The following is a 13,235-nucleotide window of genomic DNA, read 5'->3' on the forward strand; positions in this document are numbered from 1 at the left end:
CTAATTTTAGCCTTTTTCTGTGTGCAAATATGAGTGTAAGAAAATATTTCCACACATGCACAGCCCAGAAGGTGTTTCCTCTCCAGACCCCTGCCGAAGCTTGCATGGCTCACTGATGGATAAGTCAAGGGGAACGTCCATGAGAAGCTGTAGCGTGAAACAGCGCAGGGCTCAGTGATGCAGGAATAATGGGGGTCTTCCTGGGGTCTCCTCTCGCCCTGCCCCTCCTCCTGACACTGCTCATTTTAGTTCCTCGACGTCTCTTCTCCATCTCCTCCTACCTTCACTGCCTCACCCCTCTTCCAGTCCTCTGACTGCAGGAAGAATAACACAGAAGACTGACCACATGACTCTGAAGCTTAGAATGCCTCCAGCCTCCCTTTCCAGCCAGTGGTTCAACCCAGGGCTGGTTCTGCAGAGGACTGTCCCCTGTGGGCTCTTGTCCTCTCCCGGCGCAGTGGTCACCCCCCCCCCCCCCCCAGGGAAACCTCCCCATCCACACACAGCCCATGCCAGGCCCCACACTCCCAGCAGCCAGCATGTTCTCAGGGCACTGGCACAAGTGGTTGTACCCCTGAGGTCACAGCTGTTGCCACTGATGCCCTGGGAAGGCAGCATACTCTCAGGTCTGCCTGTTTTCCCAGCCTGCTTCACCAGCCCTGTGAGAGCAGGTAGCGCGTGTGCAGTCAGCACTGGTTAAAGAAATGAGCGATGAGCTTTGGCTTCAGTTCAGTCCCCTGCCATGTTTCCTCTTCCTGCTCGTTCCTGGGTGTCTCCACGTCGGGCCAGCATCTTGTCGGCCTTTGTGAGTGGTTTGCATGTTATGGGCCCTGCACAGGGTAAGTGTGCAGTGATGCTATGGGGTGAGGCAGACGCAGTTCTGGCTGGCAGTTTGGGGATGAGTAGAAGGTCACATCTTGACCTTTTGTCCTTCAGTTAGAGAGCCACCATCTGCAGGAAGTCTGCCCTAGCTTCCCAGGCAGGGACAGATCCCTTTCTGCTCCCTTGGAGCTTTGTAAAAAACTGCAGTATGATGCTGCTCAGCACATTGAATTTTAATGCGAGTTTACGTCTCATTTAACCTAAGCTGGGTGCATTTTAAGGCACCAGAATTGAGTTTGATCCGTCATGTGCACAACAGCATGAGGTCTCTGAGGGAGATGGATAAATGCTTGTGGAATGAAGGATTAGATCAGGATATTAGAGGAGATGCTCTATGGGGTGGGAGCCAAAGCAGCCCATATCCTGCCCAGCCTGTCTGACCAGAGGCTTGCTCTCCTGTCCATGTCCAGGCTCCTGCCTGGGTCACCTTGGGGAGCTCATTTGAGCTCTGGGCTTTGAAGACATGATCTTTTGCTCCTAGGTATTGCACAGGGAGAAACTAACAAAATCTGGGAAAAGTGGAGTATTGGGGAACTATCCAGATGGGCATGTGGGGTTGGTGTGTTTCAGGGGATACTGTCTAACCTGTCCCACCTGCCTGTGGAAGGGAGAGAACAAGTGTGTGAGCAGAGCCCACACTTAACCTTCAGAGGAGTTTCCCACCCCACTCTCACGAGCACAGGTGTCCCAGCACACTGTGGTTTATATATATATATTTAAAAAAAATTTTTTTTTTTTTTTTTTTTTTTTTTTTTTTTTTTTTTTTTTTGCATTTGCCTTTGTGCCTGGGATACAGATGCTAAAACATGAATCTAATTGTGCTTGGGAAAAGTTTGTCCAAAGGGAAAATAGATCCTGTGACTTTCAAAATTGATTTCTTTGCACTAAAATCACTGGGCTGCTCCTAGAGAGTGATGAAAGCTTGGGCTCTGGAGCCAGCCTGCCTGGGTTCAAACCCCAGCAATGCCACTTAGCAGCTGTGTGACCTTGGGGAAATTACTTAACCTCTCTGTGCTTTAGCACCCTCATCTATAAAAAGTGACATAATAGTATCTAGTTCCTGCTTGTTTCAATGATGAGAACTGGATCCAATCACCATTATATAGAAGTTAGCTTTTACTTTTATTGCTTTTTTAAAAATTTGATGCAGAATTCAAACGATTTGGTATGAATAAAAGCAGGGGGGCACAACTTAGAGGAGGTTGAGAGGAAAGTAATTTAATGATAAATCCAGGCAAAAAGCCTGTATATAAAATTAAACATGAAAAAAAAAATGCCTGGCTAATAAAAACAGAGTACTGTTTCTGGCAGAAACATAATTTTCCATTGTAAATACTATGGTTATTAAGTCCTTGTGTGATTTTTGGCATCTTTTCATTTTTTTGGAGGATATTTTCAATAATTTTGTTTCTGTCTGACTACCCTTACATGAGTTCATAATGCTATTTGGGAGAAATAATGGGAGCTGAGAGGCCGTAATAGAGAATACTGAAAGCATCATCTCAGAGTGTTTTAACAGCGTTGTCATTGGGGTTTTCAAAATACTGTTTCTGGTGTGTTTTTGCTGCATACACAAGTTGTGATGTTTTCGGAGAAATGGATTATATTTTATAATGTTATAAGAAAAGAGTCACAGACCTAGAGCCTATTACAAATATATTGACATTATAGTTTGTATTTTCTTTTTCTAATTTTATTTGCTAACTGTCTTCAGTGACAAAGAAGTCCTAGCACACAATGAGACTATCTAATATATTTGGAACCACTTAGAATAACTGTGACATAAGCACAGAGTATTTTTTCTAGGCTTTTATTTAAAAGGCCTTTCTCTAGTATCTCTCTAGATGTTCTTTTCTGACTGTGGGAAGAATAAGGGTAACATGTGAGACTGAAAATTCACCTCATTATAGAACTTGGCTATGTTTACCTGCTTTCAATAAAAAAGCTCAAATTAAACAGATATACCATTCCAGATATCTAGACAATTGACAGTATGTATGCAAAAGCAAACTTTTATAACTGAATTAAATTGTTTTACTTGTCTTTGGAACTGTGTGGACACATCCTTTGATTCACATCCTACCCATAAAGCAATTTTAAAGGGCAACAGGACCAGCAAAATTTATTCTCAAACAGGCATTTTCCTGAAAGTTTTGTTCCAAATGCCATTGCACATCTATTTCTTACCAAGCTTTTCTGGTTCATTTGCTTCAAAAGAAACATTTTAATTTGTTTTGTTTTGTTTTGCTTTGCTCTGATGGCTTTCTACCTGCCAAAAACAGTCCTCTAGTACCTTTTCCATATAAATAAGAATAGTCTTAAACTATTGGGCAACATTCATCTCATTCTGCCAACTTAGAGACCTTGCTTGGGATGTTGTCCAGGAGGTTATGGGAAGAAACTTGAAGTTGATTTAACATCTCATGGTTTCCTTGTTATTATGTAACACTTAAGAAGAGCTGAGACCCTTGTGGTTCAGTCCCAGAGCAGTGTTGTGGTCACATGAACACAGTCCAGCTACCAATGGTTATTTCAAAATAATCAAGTTCTTCTATTTCCCAGAGAAGAAGTGGAGGATCAGGAGAATGAGGAGGAGAAAGGGAAGGAGTAGGAGAAGTCACTGAGCTGGAAATGTTGCTTTGAGTCTCCTTTGGTTCCTCATGTTGTCTCAGGTTGTTAGGTGTTTGAACACCCCTCTTTAACCTCACCCAACTCCAGCCCCTCCAAATGTTCTTTTCTTCCCAGAATGTTTATTTAGCATTGCAGATGTGGAGTTAATAAAGTCATGAAGACTCTGCCTGGCAAAAAAGCAACTTCTCAGAGGACAGGGCTAGGGAGAGCATCTGAGAGAAGAGTGGGAAGAGGCAGACACCTCCTTCATGAGCAGGTGGAGGGAAGGCTTGGGATATGCTAATTTGAGAGAACATTCTTCTCAGACAACTTTGAAACTCTAGATTCCTTTTTTCCCCCCCTTCTAATAATGTTGTGTTTATTCACAACTGCAGAGAGTCCTTTCTAACACATTAGAAGGGGCCCAAGCTGTTTCCACGGGCATGCTTTCTTAGCAACAGGAAACCAGCACATCCCAGGAATACTCTTCAGGAACATTCACTGCTGCTTATCACTCATGTTTTTCCTCGTGGAGAAGCTTCCCCTCAATAATATTTATAGATAATCCTTTACAGGCAATGTAAAAGGAATTTTCCCGTAGCTTTCTGATTGTATAACTATAGGCTGATTATTACAGCTGATGGGGAGTTCACCTACTTTGTGAGGAAGGAAAGGAGAGAAGATATATACTAACTGTGATATTGCCGCCGGCCCCCCACCCCCGCCCCGGCCCTTGAAAAAGAAACAAAATGCTGGGGCCTGGAAAGCAGCAAGGGAAGAGAAATGGAACACAGCCGTATCAGAAACCTGTGTTCAGTCAGTGGGTCTCTATCCCCCCTTGGGTCTCAAAGCATTGACTTCTTTAGTGCAGCATGTCTGGGTCCCTGTGCTGCGTCAGGACTTCCTGTCCAGGTGGCCCTTCTGAATGCAGAGGAAGGCTCTTTGCAAACCAGTCTGGAGATTAGGAGCACTTTCCCCCTGAACCTGAACATTTGTTTCCTCACTCTTTGCACCCAGCACATGTGAGACAAACAAAGCGTGTTGTGCACGGGTCCCTGGCTCTGGTTGCCTTTGGTGAGTGTCTCTTTCCCCAGAGCTCAGCTGACCTTACCCGGGTTGGATATTCTTCTCCAGGTTCTACTTTATGTAATAGAGTCCTGACAGCTAAGTAGCCTTACTGTTCATGTTTGTCAAATGAGCCCATGGAAGCACAGAGAGATTTATGTCCTTTGCCGAAGGTGACATGATTTGGAATGGGATCTAAATCCAGGAATTTGGTGCCCAGACCTGGACTCTGACCACTTGGCCCTATCATAGTACAACAAACCCAGGCCAGCCCAGGACTGAGCCACGAGAAGATGACACCATGCCCTGCAGTCTCAGTCTCCTGGACAGCTGGAACGATTGGCCCGTGCCACAGCGTAACCATAGTGTTGTCAAGAAGAGGCTGCTTGAATGCGGCCCATCAAATGCATCTTCCTTGACCTCTATTGCCAGCCTATGCTTTTATGTGCCCATTCCGATTTCAGTAAGGATCTGGGAGCCCTCCGCTGCTCGGAGGAGAGGAAAGACTGAGCAAACAGCAGCTCTCACCTTGAGGCAGTGCCTGAGAGCTGCCGTTTGTCCCTAAGGCTGGCTCTGACTTTAGGAATTTGGGACCAAATAGTAGCAGCACCAGGGACTACAGATAAGGGTTCATTGCAAGGGCAGTGCAGTAGCTTGGGTGTGTTTTCTAGTAAAGCAACTAACGGCAAGAGTGCAATTGGTGATTTAAAAATTCACAAATACATGAGTTTATTCTCTTCAAAATATTCTTGCCACTAGGATACTACGTTGATTCTATAAAATGTGACAAATATTACCCACCCTGTAAGCTCTTTTCTGTGTGTGTGTGTGTGTATTTAGGATTAGAATTAGTGTATGTGAAATGCTTAGGGCAGTCCCTGATAGGGAATATATACTCAAAATAAAAGTTACTGCAAAAGTATATAATTTATCAGGCATTCATCCCCCACCCCCTAGCACTGTAAGCATCTTGTTGAACAGTTGGCAATTCCTCACTTGAAATAGATCATAAAGAATTTTGATTAATACAAACCATAATAAACTGGGGCACCTGCGTGGCTCAGTCAGTTAAGTGGCTGTGGTGGGCTCAGGTCATGATCCCAGGGTCCAGGGACTGAGTCCTGCCTTGGACTTCCTGCTCATCTGGGAGTCTGCTTTCTCCCTCTCCCTCTGCTCCTCCCCACACTGTGTGTTCTCTCTATCTCTCTCTTTCTCAAATAAATAAATAAAATCTTAAAAAAAAAAACCCAAACCATAATAAACCTTAAAACTCTAGAATGTAAGTTAAGGGTTGGTTTTCTGGTATGTCTTGACACGACTATCACCTTTCACCAAATTTCCAAATCAAAGAAGGAAAACAAGGGTCTTCTTGCTTGTGTCCACAAGACTTTCTCCAGGCATTTGACCACTTTCTAACGCATCTCACACCTATTAGCTTCTAGATATTTCACTGCTCCACTGTCTTTTCCCAACGTTTGCTGTTTGTCCAGATACTAGAAGCGTGGCTCCCACTGGGAAAAGATGCTGTTTTTTTTTTTTTTTTCCTCCAGAATTGCTTCCATTTTCCTTCCCTTTAAATTTTCCCAAAGGACTAAGAATTTACTCACTGAGTAATAGAACGTTCTTTCACACTGTCCTCAATTAAACCCTGGCCAGTTATTCCTTAGAAGTGATCAGTTTTATCATCCAAGGACAAACCCATCAGAAACAGAATTCTGGGGGCATCTGGGTGGCTCAGTTTGTTAAGCATCCAACCTTCAGTTTTGGCTCAGGTCATGATCTCATGGGTGGTGGGATCAAGCCCTGAGTTGGGCTCTGTGCTCAGTGGGGAGCCAGCTTGAAGATTCTCTCCCTCTGCACCTCCCCCCACCACTCCCTGGTCTGTCCCTAAAATAAATAAATAAATTAAAAAAAAACAAAACAAAACAAAACCGAATTCCTGGAAATAGCCATTCGCAATTCTTATTTAAAATGCAAACCAGTGTTCGGAATGTGGTGTCAAATTGTTGCAATCAGGTCAGATCCCTTATGCCATTGCCTGAGATCATATTTTTCCTAGTATTTGCCTAAGAGTGAAAGACTTTCCAGTTAGTCATAGGCATCAGACTTCCTCTCCATACTTTCTAACCTAGGAAGGAAAAAAAGAAGGAAAGAAAGAACGAAAAAAGAAGAAGAGGAAGGGAAGTGAAGGAAAATGAGAGAAGGAAGGAGGAAGGAAGGAAGAAAGGGAAAAAGAAGGAAGGAAGGAAAAAAAAAAAAGGTGCTCTCTAAGTCCAGTAATGCGATTTCCCTTTTTGGCAAGTATAACTGACTAGATATCTGGAAAGACCATACAGTAGAAAACATCTAAAGATGCTGAATAAAATGTTGAAAAACATTTTTAAATGCATAAACACACGTGACTATAAGGACCATTTTTAGTGGCCGGAGTGATGAGGAGGTTCAGAGCTGGAGAGGTGGGCAAACTTCATCTGGGTTTTTGTCCTGGGGGCAGAGTGGAGACAGGCAGTTAACCCCTATCAAGGGTAAGACCTGGAGGGTGGCTTTTTCTAGACCTCACAGTGGGATAAAAGAGAAATTCTAGAGTCTAATCCATTTCAGTGGATAAACCTGGAAAATAGCCCTTCACTAGAGCCACACTCTTCAACAGAGCTGTGCCGGTGGAAGGGCTCTGTCTTTGTACCTATGTGTGGGTGTTGAACACTTGAATGTTACTGGGATGACTGAAGAACTAAGATGTACATGTTATTTAATTTTTATTAATTTAAATTTAACTTTATTTATTATTTTTTTAAAAGCTTTTATTTATTTATTTGACAGAGATTATAAGTAGGCAGACAGGCAGGTAGAAAAGAGGGGGAAGCAGACTCCCTGCTGAGCAGAGAGCCCGATGTGGGGCTCGATCCCAGGACCCCGGGATCATGACCTGAGCCGAAGGCAGAAGCTTTAACCCACAGAGCCACCCAGGCGCCCCTAAATTTAACTTTAAATGGCCACAAATTTAAATAGTTAGTGGCTACCATACTGGGTAATTCAGTTCTAGAGTCTAGAGCACGGGTGTGTGAACTACAGTCTACATGTCAGGTATAGCCCGCTACCTGACTTTCTAAAGTTTTATTCAAACAGAGTGTAGGGGAAGAAAAAAACTCTACCATCTTATATTCAGTGGCTGGGTTTTGTGAATTAAATTGACAAAAGGCAGATTAACAGGAGAAAAGAGTATATTTAACATGCACCTGGGAGCTTGCAAGAAAGAAGTGAAAACCCAAAGAGCTGATCATCTGGGGGGCCTGTAGAACATTTTAACAAAGAACAATAAATTGTGGAGAAATGACAAGGAAAAGGTGTTTGGGCTTTTAGGTATGGCAAATTGTGGGAAGGTGGAGAGATGGGGAAGTTTACGGAAGATAAGTGTTAGTGAGGTTTTTACGCAGACTCAAGTTGGTGTCATCCCAGTGATAAGAAAAGAGTCATCAGCTCTTCCTGGTACAGGAGAGGGGAAAGGGAACATCTTCACAAAGGGAAATTTATGCCTGGCTTTTGAACAGAAAGTAGAAGTGCAGAGAGTTCTTTCTGTATTTGCTGTTTCTCAATACCTTTTAGCTCAGAATAATCTGTATGCAAAAGTGGCATAATTTGGGATGGTATGCAGGGATCCCTTTCAACAACCACATCTGTTTCTTAATGCATTGTCTATAGCTGCTTTTGCAAAACAAGGGCAGGGGTGAGTAGTTGGAATGGAGACCAAATTGGTCACAGAACAGAAAATATTTGGTATCTGGTCCTCCTCAGTAAAAGTTACTGACCCCGGTCTTGAATAATAGAATTGGGATAGATACTTGACTGACTTAGTCTTACTTCTGAGTGGAGGAAGGGATAAAGAAAAAATAAAAAATTCAATCCCTATATTCAGAAAGCTCAAGAAAACTGAGGCAGTTCCTCATTGGGATACATCACAGGAAAAAATCCAGAATCTCAAAAAAAAAGAAAAGATCTTAAATGCTAAGAGACAGAGAATAAAATATTGCCACTACATTTCATCAAATCTAAAAGGAACATTTTCTTTAATAATTTAAGATATTTACATTCATAATCTATGAACAAGAAAACATTGTGTCATAGTTTAATTGGCAGTGTTTTTTCTTTCTTAATAGAAAAGAGAAAAGTGGTTATATGTTGACTCTGATGAAATATGGTACCTCTGGTGGGGGGGGTGTTGGGAGAGCCTTGTGGTGGGTATTAAGGAGGGCACGTATTGCATGGAGCACTGGGTGTGATGCAAAAAAAGTGAATCTTGGAACACTGAAAAAATTAAAAAAAAAAAAAAGGAAAAATCCAGCATTTTCCAAAGTCTGACAAAAATTAAAAAAAAAAAAAAAAGGAAAGAAATATGGTACCTCCAATTGGAATGGCATCTAGAGCTGGTTTCTCAGGTGCAGAAATCAGACAATAGTAGCAGAACGTTCCTAGAAGCCAGGCACAGTCCTAGGTGGCTTTTAAACTGTCAATTAACAAAACCTTCACAAAATCTTATGAGGTAAGCTTTATTATTCTTTGGTCCACTTTATAGGAAAGGGGACCCAAAGCAGAGTCAAGCAGATTCAGGTAGAATGGCTTTAGATTCAGTGGTTTTTAATTTTTTTTTTATTCTAGTAACACTGAAATATAGTGTTACATTAATTTCAGGTATACAACATAACAATCCAACTTCTTTCTCTATTATGCTATGCTTACCATGAGTGTAGCTATTGTCTGTCTCCATATGAGGCATTACAGTATGGACTATATTCCTTATGTTGTGCCTTTTATTCCAGTGACTTATTCATTTCATAAATGGAAGCCTGTATCTCCCACCCGCTTCCCCTCTGGCAACCATCAGTTTTTTGTCTGTATTTATAGGTCTGATTCTGCATTTTTAAAAAATTCAATTGTGTTGTTTTTCTGATTCCATATATAAGTGAAATCATGTGGTATTTGTGTTTCTCAGTCTGGATTATTTCTAAAATTTTTTTAATAAGACTTTATTTATTTATTTGACAGACAGAGATCACAAGTAGGCAGAGGGGCAAGCAGGGGGTCAGGAAGCAGGCTCCCTGCTGAGCAGAGAGCCTGATATGGGGCTTGATCCCAGGACCCTGGGATCATGACCTGAGCTGAAGGCGGAGGCTTAGCCCACTGAGCCATCCAGGTGCCCCACTCAGTCTGGATTATTTCACTTAGCATAATACCCTCTATGTCCATCCAAATTGTCACAATGCCAACAAAACAAAACAAAACAAACAAACAAACAAAACCCCTCATCCTTTTTTATGGGTGTGTAATATTCTATTGTATATATATACCACATCTTCCTTATCCATTCATCTATTGACAGGCACTTAGGTTGCTTTCATATCTTGGCTATTGTAAATAATGCTAAAATAAACATAGGGGTGCTTATATCTTTTCAAATTTATGTTTTCATTTTCTTTGGGTAGACTCAGTGGTCTTAACAGCTGTATGATAATGTCTCAGTGAGAAAGGGGAGATGGTAAGATCAAAGGACTGAGATAAAATTGCATACCCAGTGGAGTTACTTTTTAAGAATGAGGAAAGGCAAATGGAAAGTTTCCACTAAGGAAACTTCTAGAAGATACACTTTACAAAGAAGGAAAATGATCTCATAAGGAAAGTCTCTGATGCCAGAAGAAATGGAGAACGTGAAAGCAGTAAAAATGAGAGAAAATGTACACAAACACAAGCTCTGTTAATAATGCCCAATTGGTAGTATTTAAAAGAGAACAAAATGAAATTAAAATACTGTCAAATAAGCGTAAATAAACTGGGAATGGAGTGAACAGACTTAAAACACTTTGAAGTCCTTTAATTATTTGGTGGAAGGATAAAAGTACTGGTATAATCTAAACTGTTTTCAGTAAGAGTTATCTGTAAAAATTTAAAGAATAAACATTTAAAAGTATAGAAATGAAGTATAGAATTTCTCAGCATATGGAAAAATGAAATGAGAAATGAAAAACAAGCCTAAAAGAAGGAAAATAAATGAAAGGGAAAAAATAGAAAAAGAAAGCCAAATAAAAAGCACAAACATAATATGGCAGAAATAAGTAAAAATATCCATAATCATGATAAATGTAAGTGATATTCTCTATTTATTTAAAAATGCATGTCAGGGGCGCCTGGGTGGCTCAGTGGGTTAAGCCTCTGCCTTCGGCTCAGGTCATGATCTCAGGGTCCTGGGATTGAGCCAGGCTCAGCAGGGAGCCTGTTTCCCCGCTCTTCTCTCTCTGTCTGCCTCTCTGCCTGCCTGTGATCTCTCTGTCAAATAAGTAAATAAAATTAAAAAAAAAATGCATGTCAGACTGAAAAAACAAAAATCTAGCCATAAAATGTTTACGAGACCCACCTAAAACATAAGAACACTGAAAGTTTGAAAAACAAAGGTGGAAAAATGTACCAGGTATATGCTAACTAAAGGAGACCTGGTAATGTTACAGTAGTACCAGAAAAAAGATTTCAAGGAAAAATGCATTACTGGAGAACCAGAGGATGAATATTGATAAAATATTCCATTTCTAGAAAGATATATTAAACCTGGGTTCACCTAATAAATCATTATTATACAGATAAGATTCTAAGTCCACATTATAATTAAATAAGAAATCAAACCTCAAGTGATATTTAATAAAATCATCATCTGCTTGGTAGTTTTAAGAACATACCTTTAAATAACTCACAGGACAAAGAAGAAATTGTAATGGAAATTCTTTAGGACTGAAAAATAAGATATTACATATCAAAACTTGTGTGTTATAGCTAAACTAATATTTAGAGAGAAATATATAGATTTAAACGTTTGCATTAAAATGAAAAGGGTAAAAACATAGACTTTTAGCTAATAGGACAAAGTAAATACTAAGGAGTAGAAACTAATGGAGAACTAAACTACTGGAGAACTAAACTAATGGAGAAACTAAAGAACAAAGATATAATAGACTAGATGAACAACATTAGGTTAATTTTTTGGAAAAGTTTTGAAAAATGGCAAAGTTCTGGTAAGACAGAATAAGAAAAAAGAGAAGGCATTAAAAACTCAACCAGGGGGGTGCCTGGGTGGCTCAGTGAGTTAAAGCCTCTGCCTTCGGCTCAGGTCATGATCCCAGAGTCCTGGGATCAAGCCCGGCGTTGGGCTCTCTGCTTGGCAAGAAGCCTGCTTCCCTTCCTCTCTCTGCCTGCCTCTCTGCCTACTTGTGGTCTCTGTCTGTCAAATAAATAAATAAAATCTTAAAAAAAAAAATCAACCAGGAATGAAAGAGGACTTAATCACAAATAGAACCAAGATTTAAGAAACACTAAAATGGAATATAATGAATACTTCATGATAATAACCTGAAATCAGATGAAGTGGAAATAATTATAGAAGATATAAGTGACCAAAAGTGATGCAAGATGAAATAGTAAACCTGAATCAGTCTATGTTCATGAAAGACATGAATTCTTAGTTAAAAAATATTCATCCTTAAAGAAAATACCAAGCCTAATTAATTTCATAAGGAGTTTGACTGAATGCTCAAGGAACTGGAAAGTCTAATCCCATACAAAGACTTTGAAAGGTTTACAATAAAACTATAAAAGCAATTAAGATGAATAAAAATTGGAATGAAAGAGTTATAAATATGATAATTGGCAGTTATACTACTGTCTGTATGTTAAATCCCACACATTATACAGTGAAATTAGGAGAATTAGGAAAGCCTGGCAAGGATACTGGGTAAAAAATCCATGTACAAAAATTGTTTTTATTTCTGCACACCAAAAATAACATTAGAAATTGATTAAAATAATAAATTTGAAATTAGCAGTGTAGTGATTGATAGCATGAACTCAGGCTCAAATTCCTTCCACCCTTTCTAGTTATATGACTATGGTGAAGTTATTTAACTGAGAGCAGTGCCCCATCTCTTTATCTGTAAAATAGGATAATGGGATAATAATTATACCTACCTGATACGTTTGTTAGAGGAGTAAACAAGTTAATGCTTAGAATGTTATTATATCATAGTCATTTGTATGTAACTTTATGTGAAAGGCAAGATTCAAAAATTTTTAGGAGAACACATACATGATTTCCACAGTTTGGAATGATTTTTCACACAAGACATAAAAAGCACACACCAGAAATAGAAAGATTAATAAATTCAACCACATTAAAATTAAGAACTTATGTTCATCAAAAGGTACCATGAAGAAAGTGAATAGACAAGCCAAAGAGAAAAAATATTCCCAATAGATATAACCATAAAGGGTTAGTGTTTAATATATATAAATAAACCTACAAACCAAGAAGAAGACAAAGAACCCAATAGAAAAATAACTGAAGATATATTTTGTACAAGAAGAAATATCAAAACTCATTGAACATATGGAAAATGCTTAACCTTATTAGCTATCAGAGAAATGCAAATTAAAATCACAACGTAAAATTTTAAATCCCCCAACTTGGTAAAAATGGAAAGTATGACCATACCAGCTGTTGGGTCAATAGGAACTCTTACGCATTGCTGGTTGGGGGTATAACATAATCATTTTGGAAAAAAAAATATGGCTTAACCTATTAAAGCTGAAGATATGATTATCTACTTAATCACTGGGCTTGCTGTTAAATTTTCAATCACATTTTT

This window comes from Mustela lutreola, chromosome 4 (assembly GCF_030435805.1).
Source record: "Mustela lutreola isolate mMusLut2 chromosome 4, mMusLut2.pri, whole genome shotgun sequence".
In the NCBI taxonomy this organism is placed as follows: Eukaryota; Metazoa; Chordata; class Mammalia; order Carnivora; family Mustelidae; genus Mustela; species Mustela lutreola.